Raw genomic sequence first — 21,280 nt, forward strand, 5'->3', positions numbered from 1 at the left:
CAATGCAACAAGATGGGGGGGTTTAGTGAATGGATCAAAGGTATTTTCTGTGGTAAGATTGACAAAAGGTGTTTAATTAGTGACAAGCGAGGTCCTCCTAGCAGAAATCAAAGTTATCGTGGCAAGTGAAGGAGCAACAGACCTCAAGGCTAGGGCCAGTGGTTTAAGTCAAGAAAAAACGACATGCGCGACGACTGGGTGGCAATTGTCGTGCTTTAAGATTCATGAGAAACACAAAGGTTTAGTACATGTCAATGCAATAGATGAAGGGTATTGGGTTGGAACGGATCAAAAGTATTTTCCGTGGTAAGGGTGACAGAGAAAGTAGTTAATAAACAAGCAAGGTCTTCGAGTGGAAATCAAAGTTATCATGGGAAGTGAAGGAGCAACCATCCTCAAAGTCAAGGCCACAAACCAACCACCATATTTTAAAGCTAACAAGATTTTTCTTTGATTTGAAACAGGGGCAGGAAATCTCGGTTTGTTTCGGAGAAACCCACCGTAAGAAAAGGCAAGCACTATACAGGTTTGACCGTAAACTCTCAGGACCCGCCTGGATAATGGGATTTAATTTAAAGTTTTCAGGACCCTCCTAGAAAATGAGATTTAGTTTAAAATTCAAAACAATTGTGAGTAGCAAGATCTAGTATAAGTGCGCCCCAAAGGAACATAAGTAGGCTTCAAAGTTTACATGTTTGAGATAGGATTCAATTAGGAGTTTTCAGGACCCTCATGAATAACGGGACCTAGCTTTAAAATTCCCATTGGATAGCAAAATCTAGCGTAAGTTCTGGTGTAGAGTAATATAATTTAGCCGTGAAATTGTCACTCTTAAGATAAAACTTGACTTTTGATTTTTAGGGCCCTCCTGGATAATGGGGAGTAGTTTAAGACCCTCTTAGATAACAAGATTTAGCAGAAGTCACACCTTTAGAAGATATAACTTAGATTTAAAATTGTCGTTTAATTAAGAGTTGTCAGGACCCCCTGGATAATGGGATCTAGCTTTCAACTTCTTTGTAATATTTGGTAATATGATTCAGTTTAACACTCACATATGTGCCCAGTTACCAAACTGGGGTAGAAAATTTTCTTTGTTTTATTAAAATCAAGTACCCACTTGTCAGGAGCCTGCCTGGAGAGCAAGGAATACATTTCAAGTCAGCAGTCAGGAGTCCGCCTGAAGAGCAGGGAATATATTTCAAGTCAGCAGTCAGGAGCCCGCCTGGAGAGCAGGGAATACATTTCAAGTCAGCAGTAAGGAGCCCGCCTGGAGAGCAGGGAATACATTTCAAGTCAGCAGTCAGGAGCCCGCTTGGAGAGCAGGGAATACATTTCAAGTCAGCAGTCAGGAGCTCACCTGGAGAGCAGGGAATACATTTTAAGTCAGCAGTCAGGAGCACGCCTGGAGAGCAGGGAATACATTTCAAGTCAGCAGTCAGGAGCCCTCCTGGAGAGCAGGGAATACATTTCAAGTCAATAGTCAGGAGCCCACCTGGAGAGCAGGGAATACATTTCAAGTTCAGTAATCAGGAGCCCACCTGGAGAGCAGGGAATACATTTCAAGTTCAGCAGTCAAGAGCCCACCTGAAGAGTAGGGAATACGTTTCAAGTCAGCAATCAGGAGCCCACCTGGAGAACAAGGGAGTACAATTCAAGTTTTAGTTTTCAAGTTCTTATTGATATTTGGTAATGTGATTCGTTCTACACCTACATATGTGCCCAGATACCCAAACGAGGGCAGAAAATTTTCTTTGTTTTTGTCTATTTTGTTGAAGTAAGGAGCCAGCCTGAAGAGCAAGGAATACATTCAAGTTTAGCAATTAGGAGCCCGCCTGAAGAGCATGGGAATACAATTCAAGTTCAGCAGTCAGGCGCCCACCTGGAGAGCAAGGGAATACAGTTCGAGTTCAACAATCAGGCGTCCACCTGAAGAAAAGGAAAAGTATCTCAGATTGCAATTCAAGTCAGCAACAAAAGAAGCTCGCGGCAAAAATGCGAGTCAGCAGTCCGAGGTGATCAACAGAAGTTATTCACAATAAAGAAAAAAGAGAAGGGCAAGAAGTTAATCCAAAATGTAAAAGTTTATGAAAGATGTGGGCTGCTAAAGACATGGCCGAGGTCATAAGCACTACATGTCCATTCTTGATCCGAAAATTTGAAGAAGAGCGAGCTAGCACCTACAACTAGCAAGCGTCAAGGTTCAAATCCAAAGTCTGCATGAAGAACCATTCAAGACTCAAGATCAAGCTTCAGAAGACTTATACATAGGAATCTTGTAACTCGTAGTTGACAGGTTTAGTTAGTCTTTTTCATTTGATTTTGATGTAATAATAGGAACCGCGGACCGGAACTTCGACGGAACAGCAACTCGATCGGCTCTTCACCTTGGTACTCCGTCATCTCACTCATCTCTGAACTACACGTGGCCTGATTCCTTTATAGCCAATGATATGTAGGCAGCTCAAATACCAGGGCTCGGTCACATTCCCATTTTTTCTTTTAGTTTTGGTTTCTTTAAATAAGGGTCGGGTCAAAATACCTGTCTAGTCGTTCTTTGTCCGAAAACGATTCGCGTTTCCAATCAAAGAGGGGCAGCTGTAAACATGTGATTTTTGACCCTCCCCAAGACTTTTCACATTTTAGCACGTAAATATTTAATTTAGGCCTAATATAGCTATTTCAACTTATTTTTTACTCTTTTACTTTATTTTATTACAAGAAAAATGAAAATTATAAAAAAATATTTTAGTATGTATCTTTCAAAAAATACAAAAATAGAGCCATATTTTTATCTTTATATAATTTTAAAAATAAAAAATATATAATAGTTTCATGTTAGCTTTGGCATGGGGTAGTATTTTTATCTTACTTTAAAATGAGTCAATTAAGGTGTTGGATCATAATTTTAAGAGTTTTAGAACCCAATTCTTGGCCCAATTCGGATTAGTCCATTAAGCCTAGGGACCCTTCTAGACTCTTATTTGGAACAACAAAACAAATAAAGAAGACCCTAAGGACTTAACACAAAAGACCTAGGGACTAATGGGCAAAATACACAAAAATACACTTAAACCTAGACTCTACCTATAAATTAATGCTTAAAAAAATCAAAAAGTGAAAAAAAGGGACGCCTGAAAATCAGAGACTAAGTGCAGCCTTCAATCGAGACCCCCCGCCGGCATTCCATCTTCCTCAACACACCCCTTTTCCCATCGGTTCTGTTCCGTTATTCAACCAAACGACCCTTTTCATTTTGACCCCTGAATTTCCGCCTTCAAACCACCCAACGACCAGACTTAAAACAACCCTTAAGATCTTCTTCATCAACAACCAAACCAAAAATCCCTCACCCCAAACCCTCTATTCACCCCTGAAACCAGCCTGACCATCACACACGCACACCCATATGATAGAGAAATAGAAACGGACAGAAGTACGGACAAAAGACAGAAAAAATCATAAATATAAATTTCCACTTTTGTATTTGTTTGTCACTTTTCGATTCTGTTTCTTGGTATTCAAGGAAGAATTTCAGTTAAAAATGACTTTGGAGCTGAATTCGACTAGAGGTCGTCACTGTTCATCGAGTATCGGAATTGCGGGGAGGTTCAAGTTCGGGGTTGTTTTCCGTTCGAAGTTGTTGCCGGTTTCCGATTGAGGTTTTGTTTTCGGTCATATAGTGAAGTCGGGTTTTTTGAAATACAGAGGTCGGTTCTTCCCCTCTCTCAGTTTTAGTTTATATCGATCCTCTATTATGGTTGAATGAAAGACTTGTATGGATCCTTGCTTGCCTGTGGTATCTGAAGGACAAAGTTTTGTTTTCAATTGAAGTTGCTTTATTTGATTTACTGCACCCCAGTATTATTCCATTATTACAAAAATTAATCTTCATCTATGCTTGTGTTGATGTAATTGTTTATATATATATTTGAGATAGAAAGAAGGTTGGATTGTCACGATGGTGTGGCGTCGAAGTTTTACGAATTGGTTTCCGTTTCTTTACATTCATTATTCTACTATTGTTTGGTTTCATTTCAAATTCCTTCTAGTTAATTATTGATCTTGTTTTGTTCGTGCTCGTTTACTACCCCACGAATTTGGTCTCAAGTTTGAACATCAATTTAATGTCATGTCAGTAAAAGAGTTGAATTTGGGCCATGGGGGTGGTTGGTTTAAAATTGGGTATGGGTCTTTCGTTAATAATGAAGGGGAATTGGTGCTCAAGAAAGATTCTGTTAATTTTGTGTTGCTTCTCTTTTAATTATTCGGTCGTTAGGAGCATACTTAGGAAATTATGAACATCCGTAGTTTTGTTTTCAGTTGAGTGCAATCTTTTGAAATAATTTGAGGCGCGCCATGCCAAATGAAACCTCAATTGCATGGCTCTCATTTAATTAATATTGTATTGATCCTTAGAATTCGAGGCATGCCATTTAGCAAATTTCCATGGCCCTCGCAAAGTTGCTAACGCATAGTTACTTTAGGTGCGTCATTTAATAACATTACCTTCCTAAATTCAGGTGCGCATTTATGTGACCCAAATCTAAATTTCAACAATGTTAAAATATGTCAAATACTGCGGGTTCATTTATGTGACGTGGTTCAAGACGTGTTTTAACAGCGTTGCAATATTTCTAAAAATGACTAAAAGTGGTTAAAGTTTTTAAAAATGCACATAGGTTTAAAAGTGTTTAAAATCAGATAAATAGGCCAAATATAACAGTTGAGCGACCGTTCTAGAACCATGGAACTCGGGAATGCTTAACACCTTCTCCCGGGTTAATAGAATTCCTTACCCGGATTTCTGTGTTCGCGGACTGTAATACAGAGTCAACCTTTCCTCGATTCGGGATTTTAAACCGGTGACTTGGGACACCATAAATCTCCCAAGTGACGACTCTTAATTTTTAATAAATAAATAATCTCATTTCGATCGTCACTTTAAGTTGGAAAAAACTCCCTTATACACTCCTTTCCGAGGGGTGTAGGTAAAAAGGAGGTGTGACAGATGGTTGCGGTTTCATATCATCCGTTATATATTTATTGTTTAAGCTTTTAATATTGCTGATGTGGTCCCATTTTGTTTTTTTTATTATTGTTTCATGTGATTTTATCTGAAGGATGGTGGATAAAGTGAACTTATATTTTAATTATGGGGTGAGTGGGTATTGGAACCTACACTATCTTATACTAAGAAAGACGTGAACCTGTTGAATGGTTATGAAGTAGACCACCTCTCTTATATTGATTTGTGTAAAGAATACAGTGAAGTAATAGAATTTGTTGAGGTACAACAGTTACTATTTATTGACACATCTGGGAAATATTTTTGTTGGATGAGGATGAAGGGATTAGGAAGCTTCAAGCCTTAATTAATAATAGTTTCACTGATGTACATTTATTTGGTGTTGACCTTCTAGATGATGCTCTAAATATTCATGTATTTACTCAGCAAACTGATACAAATAGTGTACTTGTTGTAGTAGCTACTGACTGTAATAGTAGTGGAGATGATACAGATATTGAAAGTGTTGATAATGATTATGATAGTGATGCCCTAGGTTTATTTAGGAGGCAGGAGAAGTTTGAGGTAACTGACCAACTTGATAGGTATAAAATATTGGAAAAAGGTATGACATTCAAAGATCTTGTTGAAGCTAAGGAGGTTATTGGTTTTTATGTGGTTTCTAATAAGATGGGCCTTCAGGTAGATAAGAGTGATAGGAGAAGACTTAGATACAAGTGTCAGACTGGGTGTCCCTTTAAATGTCTTATTTCTAAGTATGACAGAGATCAATGGGTAAAGATAAAAACTTGGAGGCATGAATATAATTGTGAAGTTCTTGAGAACAGAAGAGCTATTCCTGCTACTTTAAAACATTATTTTAATAGAAAGATTCAAAATAATCCTAAGTTTAAAGTTAAAGAGATGAAGGTTGATTTAAAGGATAGATTTAGTTTGAATGTGAATGATTCAAAGTTAAAAAGGGCGAAGAGAATGATTTTAGAGAAATTGAAGGGTAGTTACTTAGATGAGTACAACAAGTTGGAGGCATATGCTCAAAAGTTGAGAGAACCAACCCTGGTGCTGATGTGGTGATACAGATATCCAAGGATGCAATGGAGGAAGGTAAGAAAAGATTTTGGAGGATGTATATCTGCTTCCAGTCCCTCAAGAGTGGATTCAAAGCAGGTTTCAGACCTTTTATAGGTCTAGATTGATCATTTTTAAAAGGCAAATACCAAGGGATATTGTTAATTGCTATTGCTCAAGATTCTAGCTAGTATATGTATCCACTAGCTCTGGTTGTGGTGGATAAGGAAACAAAAATAACATAGCAGTCGTTCATGGAGAACTTGAAGGCTTCTTTGAACTTTAAAGATGGTGAAGGGTATACATTCATGTCAGATATACAGAAGGTATGTTACCATATGCTCAGAATTTGTTTTCTTCAAGATTATGTTATTTAGTTTGTTAATGTAATATTTCTTCATGTGTAGGGTCTATTAGAGCTATAAGGAATGAATGTCCATAATCATATCACAGATATTGTGCAAGGCATATTGAAATAAACTGGAGTAAGGATTGGAAGACTGATGAGATGAAAAAATTAATATGGTGGTGTTCTTGGAGCACATATGAGGAAGAATTTAATGATATGTTGAAACAGTTAGGTGAAGTATTTGAGGATGCTGTCAGAGACTTGATGAAATATCCTCCAGTAAACTGGTGTAGAGCTTACTATAATACCCAATATAAGAACCCAATGGTGGACAATAACTTTATAGAGTTTTTCAACTCTTGGATTCTTGAAGCTAGACATAAGCCAATTGTGAAAATGCTTGAGGATATAAGAGTAAAGGTGAGGTCTACTGTTAATTTGTTGATTTGTCTACTATTAACTAACTGCTTGTTAATTTATCTAACTGATATAAGAGTGAAGGATTAACAACTGCTTGTTAAATAGTCTATTGTTGACTAACTTCTTGTTTAGTGGTTGATAATTGAAGGTGATGAATCACCTAAAGGATAGAGCAGATGAAGTTAGCAGTTGGAGAGATGAATATAACCCATATGCAATGGAGTTGTACAATGATTACAGAGAGATGGCTTCAAAGTGCAAGGAAAATTTCAATGGAGATAGGGGTTTTGAAATAAGTGAAGGTGAAGACAGGCACATGGTGATTCTGGAGCAACAAAGGTGCACATGCAGACTGTGGAACTTGTTTGGAATCCCTAGTGCTTATGCTATCAAGGCATTCAATTATAAGAAACTCGACCCAACCTAGTGGCATTCCAAACAAGCTAGGCAGTTGGTGTATCAGCACAAACTGCAACCTGTTAGTGGTAAAATATTCTGTAAAGTTTAGCCAAACCAGGCCATGGAATCACCATCATTAACAAAGATGGTTGGTAGACCTAAAGTGAAAAGGTCAAGAGAGAAGAATGAAGCTAGAAAAAGGCAAGGAGAATTGTCAACTTCTAGGAACGGTCTTCAAAAGACTTGTGGTTTTGTAGCAAGTCAAACCATAATAAAAGAAGATGTCTATTAGCCAATAAGGTATACTTACAATATGCTTTTTATACTTACAATCTGTTTTTTATACTTACAATATACTTTTTATACTTACAATCCAAGAATGTGTAAGACCATACTGAGACAACTCAAGACTAAGAATTAGAATTTTTCATGGTCCCTAATCCTGGTTTTAAAGTATAAGACCAACAAATGCAAAGTCAGGCTAGCCAACCAAGTCAGCTGTCCAGTCAACACTCTAGTTAGTACACTTAAATGCCAAGTCAGCAATACAGTCAATACACTCAGATGCCAAGTCAGCAATACAATTAGTACACCCAGGCAACTCAAATGCTAAGTCACAATATTTAGACTAGAAGAAGAATTATTCAAGCTCACTTTGGCGCAGATGCTGACCCTGTTTTGAGGCCTAAGGTTGTCTCTGATATTAAGACTAGACTTCAGCATAAGAATCAACAAAATTCTGGGTCTAGGAAGATACAATTCACAGGGGATCACACTGGTAGCTCACAAACAACAAAACTGCCATACTCCCCAAAGAGAACTACCTGGAAGCGAAAGGTAATGACAGCAGCTCAACTATTGGGTGTGAAAGAGAGAAAGATTGGTAAACTTAAAGCTAGAAGAGGAAAGGGGAGGGGCAAGGAGGAGTAGGGTACAAGAAATGATGAATGTAATATACACTTAAATCCTTTTTTGTTTGCATGACTATTCGACTAAATGATGTTTGTTCATGTTCCAGATTTTTAGACAAGTAGTGTTGTGACAGTGGTACAGGTTTTTGAATCACACATTTACTTGTCTAATAGCAATGTTTTGTTGGGATTAAACCTTGAAACAATGTATGTTTGCTACTCAATTAACGGTAATGTTCTTCTTGTGTCACGGCCCAAATTCCAACTAGTCATGATGGAACCTAACCCAACCTGCTAGGTAAGCCAACTAACAAGATTCCAACTTAATGAGGATTAATAAGAAAAGAATAATAATACAACTACTTATATACAAAGAATTTCCCAAGGATTTGTAGTACAAACCATGAGCTTCTAAGATTTAGAGCTTACAAAGCTAGTATGAAATAAATACATCATCTGACTGAATGTACATAAACAAATTTTCATAAGTCTAGAGCTACCACGAACAAGATGCAGTTGTAACTAGAATGCAGGTACATCTTCAAATCCAGCTACCATCATACACAGTAACATCAACATCGAACATATGCACGCAAGGTGCAGAAGTGTAGTATGAGTACAACCGACCCCATGTACTCAATAAGTAACAAACTTATCCTTAGGTTGAAAGTAGTGACGAACTGGAACAAAGGTCGGAGTTCAACACCAATAGCCAACAAAAATTCATAACATAATAGTAATGCTAAGAGAAGTAACTCAGAAATAAAATGCTCAACTCTTTCATAGTTCCGGAAATTAGGCATACTTTTTAAGTATATAAGTGAATACCGAAATATTTTATCGAAATCACCAAAATATGAGTAAGTTTGTAAAAATGTGATTTTTCCCAAAAGCTTTCAACAAATAAATGTTTCGTTTTAAAATGGCATAAGGAAAATACATCTTTATGCCTACATGTCAAGTGTGCATATTGAATGCAATGCAACTCAGTGATAAAACCATATGCATACTCTCATAGTATCAATTCACTCAGTTCTCCCAGTCACTCAATCCTCCCAATCACTCAGTCCTCCCAATCACTCGACACTCACACTTGCACTCAGTAGGTTCCTGCGCTCACTGGGGTTATGTACAGACTCCGAAGGGGCTCCTTCAGCCCAAGCGCTATAATAAGCCAATCATGGCATAAATCAATAACATCTGCTATTTTGATGACGTCCAAATCCACTACTAAAAAAGTAAATGGACACGGTTGCATGCAATATAATTTACCCAACTATGAGTCGAGGTCGAATCCCATAGAGAACAATATGTAGGCGATTAGGCATGTAAGAGAATTATCACTTGTTATGCAATGCCAAACACTTAGAATAATTTTTGAGAAAATATTTATAACTAAATGCGAAAATGCAAACTAAGCTAGAAAATAAGTAAAATGATCAATGGCTACAAGTATGGATACATGTGGAATTACACTCAAGTAACGATCCAATGTATTTCACGATCTTATAAATATGAGCGAGTTTATGTTAATTAGCCTCGGGTAATAATTATATATTAGCTTCTTCTAAAGACTAACAAGACTTCCTAATTGAATTATCCCTAAAACAATTAAGAGATTAAGTACACCCAAATATGGCTACAAGTAGTTCAATCCTATCCCTAGGTAGAATCTATAAAATGAGGGTTAAAGCCTCAAGTTCTTGTTAATTAATCTTTTCCAACCCTAAATAATCTTTCCCAAAATTAATTCGAAGTTAATGGGCGAGTCCTAAAGTTAGATAATCCCTTTGGAAATATTAAAGAACATGAATAATTAAAGAAACAATAACTCATTTCATAATAAATAAAAATCGTTCAATACATAAGCACAACAAGATATTTAATCCACACTTTAAATATGAATATTTCCATAAACAACATTCAAGTATTGGATAAAATACTACACCGTTAGATATACAATTCAAAGCAAGGAAATGTAGAAATGAACATAAATGGGTAAGAAATTCTAAACCAAAAGCTTCAAATCTTCAAGACCCAAATGTGTGTGCAAGAACCCTAGCTTCAAAACTCGTTTCTCTCTAGTCTAAGGACTGAAAATAAGCCAAAGATCTGCCAAAGATCTGCTAGATCGTGTATTTCCGGGTTTGGAGTTGAGGAGATGTGAATTTCCAAGTCTGCCCAGGTCTGAAGCTCATTGACCGCACCTGCAGAAGGATCCTCGCAGGTTTGGCTCCGCAGATGCGGATAGCCTCACGCAAAAGCGGCCCATTATGAGAAACACTGTCTCTGCTGAAGCGGGCATACACGCGCAGATGCACCTCCCCAGAAGCGGTTCTTCTCTTGCAGATGCAATCCAAGGGAAGGTAGCTCAATTCAGCAAATACAGACCATTTCCACGCAAATGTGAGGTCGCAAAAGCGACCAGTGTTCCGCAGATGCGGAATCATTAAAGAGTTTTGATTGTTTCCACTTTCTTTTGCTCAATTCCACTTCAATTAATTCAAATAATTTCGTGGAATCATTTACCTTAAAATCTAACAATACACACCATAAACGATCTCATATTATAATTAAAGGACGCAAAATCTAAAGAAAAGAGACTAGAATGAGTAGTAAAATCACCACTTATCACCATGCAGCCCGCTCCCATCATAAATAAATATTCTCACAATCAGGACCTCGGCCTCGCTCAGTCATCAATCTCTCCAGTCTCCCGGGCACACAATGTCACGAAATCGGCCCAACAATAATGATGTGATGTATCCAAAAATAGTAGCCGAGACTAAGATATGATATGCATATGAATGTGTATGACTAAGTATGTAATTGCAATGTAAGTAGATAACTCAACGGTAGAAATGACCTGTGGGTCCCAACAGGATAAGCATGTAGCCTAGACATGGTTTCTAACATGGATCATAGCTGAATTGCTCTAACACATAGAGTACAACAAAATGTTTAGATAAGATAGCTACACAGTTCCAAGGAATCGACTAAATCACAGTTACTACGATGCACGCCCATACGCCTTCACCTCAACATCAAACATATAACACGTGATTCAGGGTTTCATACCTCCATCACCAAGTTTAGAAGTATTACTTACCTTGAACAAGAAAAATCCAATGTTGAGCAAGCCGAACGATACTCCAAGAATTCCATCCCACGCGTACCGACCTCTGAATGGCTCGAAACTAACCAAAAGTAACTCAAGAACATTAAATAAAGCCTAAAGAAACAATTCCAAATGATAAAGGTCAAATCCTCAATCGAAAGCCCAAAATCGACCAAAACGCTAAACCCAGGACTGCGCCTCGGAACCTAATGAAACTTATAAAATCCAACAACCCATTCAATTACGAGTCCAACCATACTAAACTCAAAAACTCCAACAACCCATTCAACCCAATCATATCTGACTCCAAATCGGTGTTCAAAACTCAAAAACTCGCTTTATGAAACTTTAGGCAAAACTCCCCAATTCCTCTTTAAAATTCATCAACTAATTGCCAAAAATGAAAATAGATCCATGAAATAAAATCAAAACCAAGTAGAGAACAATTACTCCAATTCATATGGTGAGAATTGGTTCAAAAATCGTCTCAGTCCGAGCCCCCAATCTCAAAATATGATAAAAGAACCAAATCCTCGAAATATATAGAATCTGCCCAGTAATTTCACATTTGTAATCATACTGCCGCATCTGTGACCCCCGCTTATGCGGTAACTATTTCGCTATTGCGAAGAACCCTTGAACCAGCAACCATCGCTTCCGCGGCCTCCTACCCACTTCTACGATCGCGCTTCTGCACACTTGAACTACATCTACGGTCGCGCAGATGCGCCCATGCACCCCCACCTGCGACTCTCACGCCCAGTTGTCCTTGTTCGCTTCGACGGAGAAGACCCCGCATTTGCGGAGTTGCTTCTGCGACCAATCCTCCACAGATGCGGCCACACCAGAACCAGTAGCCTTAACCAAATGCAACATGCGACAAAATGGTCCGAACCTCATCCAAAACTCACTTGAGCCCCTCGGGACCCCATCCAAATATACCAATAAGTCCCATAACATAACATGGACCTAGTCGATGCCTCAAATCATGCATAACAACATCGAAACGATGAATCACACATCAATTCAAATTTAAAGAACTTTAAACTTCCAATTTCTAAAACTCAGGCCGAAACATATCAAATCAACCTGGAATGAACCCAAATTTTGCACACAAGTCTCACATGACATAACGAAGCTATTCCACTTCCCGGAACCACAATCCGAATCTGATATCCTCAAAGTCAACTTTCGGTCAAACTTATGAATTTTCCAAATCTTCAAATTTCTAACTTTCACCATTTAGTGCCGAATCCTTCTAGAAGTATCCAAAATCACCATCCAGACCTAATGTAACCATCAAAACTCCAATCCGGGGTCAAATGCTAAAATGTCAAACTTGGTCAACTCTTCCAACTTAAGGCTTAAACTATGAAATTCATTCTTCCAATCGATTCCGAACAACCTGAAAGCCAAAACCGACGACTCACATAATACATAATACATCATACGGAGCTACTCATGCCCTCAAAATACCAAGCAAAGTGCAAATGCTCCAAACGATCGGTCGGGTCGTTACTTCCTCCCCCACTTAAACATATGTTCATCCTTGGCCGTGCCAAGAGTTGTTCCAAAGCCGTCAATCCGCCGTGTAAACTTACCATGCACATACCCGGGGATGATCCCATGTCACCCTAATCCATATAAGCCTGACGACACAACATAACTGAAAATCCTTAATTCAACCTTAGCCCGTAAGCTTAGAATCCAATTTCCAATATCCGGAATTTCCTATAAGACCAGCATCTCACATCTACACACTGTCTAAGTATGAACAAGTTGCACAAAGCCATAACCATAACCTGAAACACAATCACATGATATACCACATAACTTAAATACTCATAGCAATAACTTCCAACCGCAATGGCTGCTCGATAAACAACTCGACACCGGTAACAAACCTCATATAAACTAAAATCTTATTTTGAACCTTTGTATATTGCCGATGATGAAGAAAGATGCATAAACTTGTGATCACTTATCAAATCAACAATTCATGGAACTCCCCCTCCTTCAACTAGAACTATAACCAACATTTAAGCCAACTTCTGATATTATCCTTCTAAATATACTGCAATCAGATCCGGTAGCACTCATTCTAGGTCCAATGACCTCACCTCATCAAACAGAACCATTCTATTGACATGCAACACCAATACGACCTAGAGCCATAAACTGTGCAATCCGTGCACCAATACACAATAACTCAATAAACCTAAAAATAGAAAATGACGCAACTGAGTGAACCGACCCGCAAGCTCAACAAGTACCACCATAATGCAATGCTAGGAACCCATCACACATCGTAGAACCATAACACATGAACCTAACACAAAGGACTGTATCTCAACATAACTCTACTACAATGCATGACCCTATCCAAACAATGGCCCATATGAAATACCTTGAGACACCTTGCACAAAATCAATAACCACGCGCAATTCGACATCAAGTAACCAAGGTGCATAACCATAACCATGGAGAAGCAAATTACACAATGCCACACAAACCCGAGAGAACATAACCAATGCGGAATTAATCATTCAACACCCAAATGCCCATCTCACTCAAATTCCGCTATAAGGCCTAAATAGAACCGCACCACGTGTGCATATAACCAACAGATCACAACCCCTCATCGTATAGAAGAGAGTAACTCATAGAACATATCAGAACACAAATAAGCTCAGCTTTAACCTAATAGAACTTCCCTCAACCATAGCAGTACGGAGTCAACCAATTCGACCTAGTGTAGAATACACATCCTCATTGAGCCTACCAATGGGTGCCAAATCAACCCTGGTCATCCACAATTAGATAAATAACCATCTGAAAAGCCTACAATGACCTAACCATAACACATACCATCATCAGGCTAGATTTGGCCACAACTTCACCGTCCACAACCACGAAATAATCTGATTCTAAGAACTCCCAGTCTCCAAATCCATAGAGCACACGAATCACCATATCTTATCCTAACTCTACCGCCCATATGTCTAATACATCTCTCATAACTATCATCCTATGAGGAATACTTCTATAATCCTTTTGTGCCACATAGAAAAATCTAAATATTAGCAGTCGATCAACTAGGCAAGTACCGCAATACCAATGAAGCATCCGTAGGTCAAAACACAATGCGCCTTCTGAAATGCGCACCCATCTCATGAAATACCAAGTAGTAATAGCATTCATCTATATATCTAAAACCATCCATATTATCTAAAAATTCATGATCGTCCCTTCAAAATTGAATCGTGACCTTACACATGCAAATATCAATCCCACACAACACACCACATCTATCATGTCATCATATGAAAAGTAAGAGGATCTCATAATCAACTCAGAGTCACAAGTATAATACATATCCGATCAGCCAGAAACCTTTCATTTGATCCCATCCAGTAGAAAATCACAATACTCAACATGCTCCTCATGCCGACAGGAAATATCCGTCTCAAACCATGGTAGAAATCATCGATAACTCTTTAGAATTCATTTGCACATAACCAAGCTATCAGAACTGAATCCCTCTAACTCAACCAAGCCATGCAGGTCACCAACGCCCAAGATTATTGCCACAAAGAACCCGTAGAAACTCACTACATCATAAGTACCCAAAGAGCAGATCATATCCATTACCATGCTGATCCAACCTATTACCAAGTTGTCCTAATTCTCCGAGTTCCTCTGAATTACCCTCAAGTTGACACATCTCCTTGTCGAAACACCATGATTCTTACACAAAGCTCACCACACAAGAGATCCTAGCATAAAACCACACCGCCCTAAGGCCCGTAAGCTAATGTATTTCTTCTTAAGCACCCCCTAAGTACCACAATCGAGACACCCACTCTGAAGGGACCTTATGTGAACCCAAAACTATTTCCTTTACCTTCCTAATACTGAAATATAGAATCCATAATGATATAGAAATACCGTAAGTCCCAACACCATCTGATGCAAATCTCAGATTCTAGCCATATACAAGTCCGAAAAATTCTCAATTGCCACATATAAATCTTGAATCCATTAGAACCTTCTTGAGAGCCATCCACTCTGCTTAAATCTCAATTGCACCACCCAAGTGGGCCGAACGACTTGTGCCCCATTAGCACAACAACACCCAAGGAAGTAACCCCACCTTGATGCAACCAAGCAAATTCCAACTCTATGCACACTACATCCTTCATGAATCACCACTCAATCATTCCATGATTCTCATATACTTATAGAGTGTAATACAACCTGTATCTAAATATCCTCTTACTCGAGTCATCCGCGATCTCAACCTCTACAAGTTATAACTGATTCACAAGTATACCTCAAGCCGAAACCGATACAACACATAACAGTGCAATCAACTCGTCGATAGCAGACTCCTCTACTTGGCTCAAAGCCATGGAATAAAACATCTGATAACTTACAATAACCATACACCCTTACCACCATAATACCACTGTGAGATTCAACTAAATCCTTCATAAGCTCATGCAACATAAATCCTCTAATGCCTCAAATTATCTGTAAACCTCACATTCATTGTCGTGACGATCAGGTCAACTATTACAACTGATCCATACTCAAATCGCACATGTACAACCCACTGTAGAAAATAAAGCCTCCACAAAACATCGTAAAAATCACATCTCCGTAGATTATCGCATAGGTTATAACCCACCTGCTTAGCCCCCATACTGACATCTTTTTATACCCTTTCACAGCCACCACTACTATGCAATCACTTAATCTTTCTGGGTCCGAAATCACTAACAAGGCATGCGAACCTAATTCATTCCATAATTAAACAACATGAAAGATCCTTCAACACACTCATGACTCGAGACTATACGTCATATCAAGACAAAAATCATGCACCCAATAGTCCTATTACATCTCAAGAAAACTCTTCTAGTCACATTCAATCCATCTTAACACATCCTGTAGTCACATTATACTCATCATATAGCCATTCAACCGCTAATTAAGCCACAAATTTCACTCATAGGGATACTACCGGACATATAAGTCGAAAAGAACATGATCACGCAACCGAAATCCTCGTGCTCAAGCTACAGCTAAAACCCAGCTCAAGTCTTCCAGACTAGACAATCATCAGCACACAGAAATGACATCTCGCACCTCATCTATGGAATCACCCATCGATGCATAACCAATACTGAGGGCTCACATGCGCATACGAATACGTGGAAGGAATTCAAAGAGTTACGCTTCAAGCTGAATCAATATCACACGATAAGGAAAAAAAGATGGGAAGTTTATCCTAAATGCCCTGTAGTCTCTCGAAGATAGGCGTGGACATCATCAAACTGATCCATAAAACTCTGCTAAACACTTGCTCATGACTCATAGAACCTATGAACTTAGAGCTCTGATACCAACTTGTCACGATCCAAAATCCAACTAGTCGTGATGGCACCTAACCCAACCCGCTAAGTAAGCCAGCTAACAACATTCCAACTTAATGAGGATTAATAAGAAAAGAATGATAATACAACTACTTATATACAAAGAATTTTCCAAGGATTGGTAGCACAAACCATGAGCTTCTAAGATTTAGAGTTTACAAAGCTAGTGTGATGACCCAAATGGTCATCTTATGTTTTAGAACTTGATTCCGTATTCTGAGGCCTTAAAAACCTCATTTTATCTCTCCTCAATTTACGTGCGCAGTTCGGGCGCATTTCTAGAAAACTTCTATGTGGAAAATTGATGAAATAATAATTTTAGGCCTAAAAAGTTGATTTTAGTTGACTTCGGTCAACGTTTTGAGAACAACGGACATGGATCCGTGTTTTGACGGTCCCAGTGGGTTCGTCATAAAATATGGGCACCCCAAATCGAATTTCGAGGTCCCAAGCCCGAGAAATAAATTTTTGATAAAAATTATAAGACTGAAAATCTAATGATTTAAAGAATTTGATTAATGTTTGATCTCGTTGGTATCGGGCCCTTATTTTTATTTTGAAGCTCGGTACAGGTTTAACATAACATTTATATCCTATCTGTGAAATTTGGTGAGAAACAAGACTGATTTGACATGATTGAGAAAATAGAAGTTTTAATACTTTCTTGAAAATTTCATTCAATTTGGTGCTAAATTCGTAGTTCTAGGTGTTATTTTGGTGATTTGATCGCACGAGCAAGTTCGTATGTTGTTTTAAGACTTGTGTGCATGTTTGGTTTGGAGCCCTGAAGGCTCGGGGGCTTGGGTGAGTTTCGGATAGGCTACGGAGTGATTTGGACTTAGGAAAAGAATTGATGGTATAGCTGAACTTGTTGCAGGCCTCTGATCTCGCAAATGCGAAATTAGGCATCGCAATTGCGAACCCTGCAGGTTACGCATTTGCGAGGCTTTCATCGCAATTGTGAAGGGAAGCTAGCTCATACAGTCTTTGCAATTGTGAAGATTTCTTCGCATTTGCGCAGTAAAACTGGGAGGGGTTGTGATCACAAATGCGATCATTTTGTCGCATTTGCGGAGCTTCATGTTCGCCATTGTGAACTTACCTTCGCAATTGAAAAGGCAGCAAAGGTGTGAAGGACTTTGCATTTGCAATGGCCCCTTCACATTTGCGAGCTTCGCAATTGCGAAGCTCAGGTCGCAGATGCGACATCTGCAGCTGTGTAAAAGAGACTTAGACGGATTTTTGATTCATTTCCCAAATTTTCAAAACATAAACCTCAATAGGCGATTTTCAAAAGACCATTTCTTCCCCAAATTATAGTTAAATTACCTTAATTCATTCATTTCAATCTTTTACTTCTTTTTAAAAGATTTCATCCTAGAATCTAGAGTTTTCATGGAAGAATTGGGGATTTTTTGGTAGAAATTAAGGATTTTGAAATTTGAGAATTTAGACCTCGATTTGGGGTCGGATTCCAGAACTAATTACATATTTGGGCTCGTGGATGAATGGGTGAATGGGTTTTGGTCCGAACCTCGAGTTTTGACCAAGCGGGCCCAGGTTAGTTTTTGACTTTTTAGGGGAAATATTGGAAAACTTATAATTATGTATTGGAATTGATTTCTTTAGTGATAATTGATGTTATTAAGTTAGTTATGACTAGATACGAGTGGTTCGGAGGTGGAAACAAGAGGAAAAGCGGTAATTAAGAAGTGAGTGGCTTGTGGATCCAGGTAAATATTTGGTCTAACGTTGACTCGAGGGATTTGGGATCCCCGACTTAATTGCTATGTGAAATTCCATGTGCATTGCGTATATGTGAGGTGACGAGTACCTATGCACTGCCAATTTATCTATTTGACTGTTCCCTTCCTATTCTTAATTTATTGTTCCCTGCCTTAATTGCTACCTATCTATTTGATATCTCTATAATTAGTTCCTACTTGACGGATATTGCTTTCGTTGTAAAAAAATTGAACAATACTTGGTTTCACCATTTCAGATTATTGGTTTAAGCTATTTATCAGTGTTTATTGGTATACTTTGAATTCTTTTCGTAGAGTAGTATAATTCGAGTGAAGTTTCATAATTTACCGATTTCCGTTTGTTTTAGTTAAGGTTAAATATTATGAGGAGTTTTGAGTCGTATTGTGAAATTTTTGTTCTTATGGTGTGATTGGTACTGATATGGTGGGATCGGGTTGCACGCTGCAACAGGAGGAATAAGGATGATATATTGAGGAGGAATAAGGGTGAAATGTTATTATATGGTGGGATCGGGTGTGCGCCGCAACAGGAGGAATAAGGGTGATATATTGAGGAGTAATAAGGGTGAATTATTATTGTACGGTGGGATCGGGTTGCATGCTGCAATAGGAGGAATAAGAGTGGATTGATAAGGAGTAATAAGGGTGAATGTTCATATTGTTACTGATCATATGGCGGGATCGAGATGCGCGCCGCATCAGTTTATTGTTATGTATCCTTCTTCTGCTGTAAAGTTGTTCCGTGGTTTTATATCTTACCTAAGGATTGGTTATAGCTGGGTACTGATAAGATATTTGAGTTTCATATTCATTTTTGTTGCAAGTTATTGTTTCTATTTGTGTCGTACTTCTTTTTTGCTTTATTATACACTGCATGTAGGTTATATTATAATTGCCCCACCGTAGCCTTGTAACTACCTCGTCGAGGTTAGGCTCGGTACTTACCAGTACATGGGGTCGATTGTATTGATACTGCACTCTGCACTTTCTATGTAGATTTTGGAGCTGATAGTGGCTGATCGAGAGGTCGGTTGTAGACATCTCATTTAGGAGACCCAAGGTAGTCATGTTGGCGTTTGTAGGCCGTTGCTTCCCCTTATACATTTCTACAGTTCTATTTTTCTTTCTTTTTAAACATATGTAATTCCTTTCAGACCAATATATGTAGTAAATTCATAGTATGTTCATGGATTGTGACACCAGTTTTTGGGTAGTAAAAGTAAAAGTTCTGGCAATAGTATAAATAAAGCAGTGTTCACTTACTTTCGTAGTTATGATCACTTGTTTTAACTTATTTATTTTTATTCAATGAATTGTAAAGGAAAATGGTAAATAAATCTCTAACATTGGCTTGCCTAGCGAGAGTAATATTAGGAGCCATCACGGTCCCGTTAGTGGAAATTCTGGGTCGTGATAAGTTGGTATTAGAGCACTAGGTTGCCTAGGTCTCACAATTCACGGCCGAGCTTAGTAAAGTCTGAAGGATCGGTACGAAGATGTCTTTGCTTATCCCCCAGAGGCTACAGAGTTTAGGAATAATTTCACTTCTATTCTTCTCTGTTGTGTGATTTGATCTCTCAATGCTAATTGAACTCTCTACTCTTTTTCCTTCGTAGATGGCGAGAACATGTACCGCTTTTTCAGCCGAACAGCAGCTAGAGCCCCTAGTGGCAGCTCCTATAAGGGGCAGAGGACAAGGCCGAGACCATGCTAGAGGTCGAGGCAGGGGCAGGGCTCAGCCTAGAGCTCGAGCAGCAGCAGCAGCGGCGGAGCCTCAGGTAGAGTTTGATGAGGAGGCTCCAGTCCAAACCGTTCCTGCAGGGCTAGCTCAGGTTCCAGAGGGGTTCATCACGACCTCGGTACTCCAGGATGCTTTGGTCTGTCTAGTGGGCCTTATGGAGAGTGTTGCTCAGGCCGACACATTTCCTGTAGCACCAGCCATCTCTTAGGCTAGGGGACAAGCCCAGACTCCCGCTACCCACACTCTGGAGCATATGGCTCCTCAGCTTCAGACTCCAGCAGCTCAGCCTGTTGGGGTAGTTCTGTCGGGTGTTGCAGCACAGACTGACGATGGATCAGTTATGTCTTTTGAGGCTTTGTGGAGATTGGATAGGTTTACCAAGCTTTTCACCACTCAGTATGGCGGTATACCTTCAAAGGATCCCCAAGACTATCTGGATAGTTGTCACGAGGTGTTACGGAACATGGGGATAGTGGAGACCACTGTGGCCAACTTTGCTGCCTTTTGTCTGTCAGGTTCCGCCAAGAAATGGTAGAGGAATTTTCTTGGCTAGACCAGTTGGGTTGCCTGCTTTGACTTGGGATCGGTTTTCTCAGCTATTTCAGGAGAGAGAGGTTGAGGAGGTTTATTGAGGGACTTGCTCAGCCTATCAGATTGCAGATGGCTTTGACTTGGCATCATGCTCTTCTTATATTTCCTACAGAAAGAGAGAGGGTGAGGAGGTTTATTGAGGGACTTGCTCAGCCTATCAGATTGCAGATGGCTAAGGAGATAAAGAGTGAGATTTCTTTCCAAGATGCAGTCAATGTGGCCAGATGAGTTGAGATGGTTCTATCACAGGGGAGTGATCATGGGTCTGACAAGAGGATGCGTACTTTGGTGGATTCAGTAGGACCTCATTTGGAGGTTGAGGTACTTTTGGTAGAGGCCATCCTCCCATGCTATTTCATTCAGCACTTTAGACATCCCATAGAGCTTCAGGGAGTCGTGGTCTTTACATACCTCCTTCAGGGAAGCCAGCTTATAGTGCACCACCAGTT

General features: G+C 39.1%; 1 long non-coding RNA gene across 1 annotated transcript; it reads left to right on the plus strand.

The window, feature by feature from the left end:
• The first annotated feature begins 3,111 nt into the window (after positions 1 to 3,111).
• LOC107768246 (uncharacterized) lies at positions 3,112 to 7,591 on the plus strand. Its single transcript, XR_001644118.2, has 3 exons — positions 3,112 to 6,423; positions 6,505 to 6,866; positions 6,999 to 7,591. It is a non-coding gene; the product is annotated as an uncharacterized LOC107768246 (long non-coding RNA).
• The last annotated feature ends 13,689 nt before the right edge of the window (positions 7,592 to 21,280 follow it).

Source organism: Nicotiana tabacum, chromosome 1, assembly GCF_000715075.1.
Source record: "Nicotiana tabacum cultivar K326 chromosome 1, ASM71507v2, whole genome shotgun sequence".
Classification (NCBI taxonomy): Eukaryota; Viridiplantae; Streptophyta; class Magnoliopsida; order Solanales; family Solanaceae; genus Nicotiana; species Nicotiana tabacum.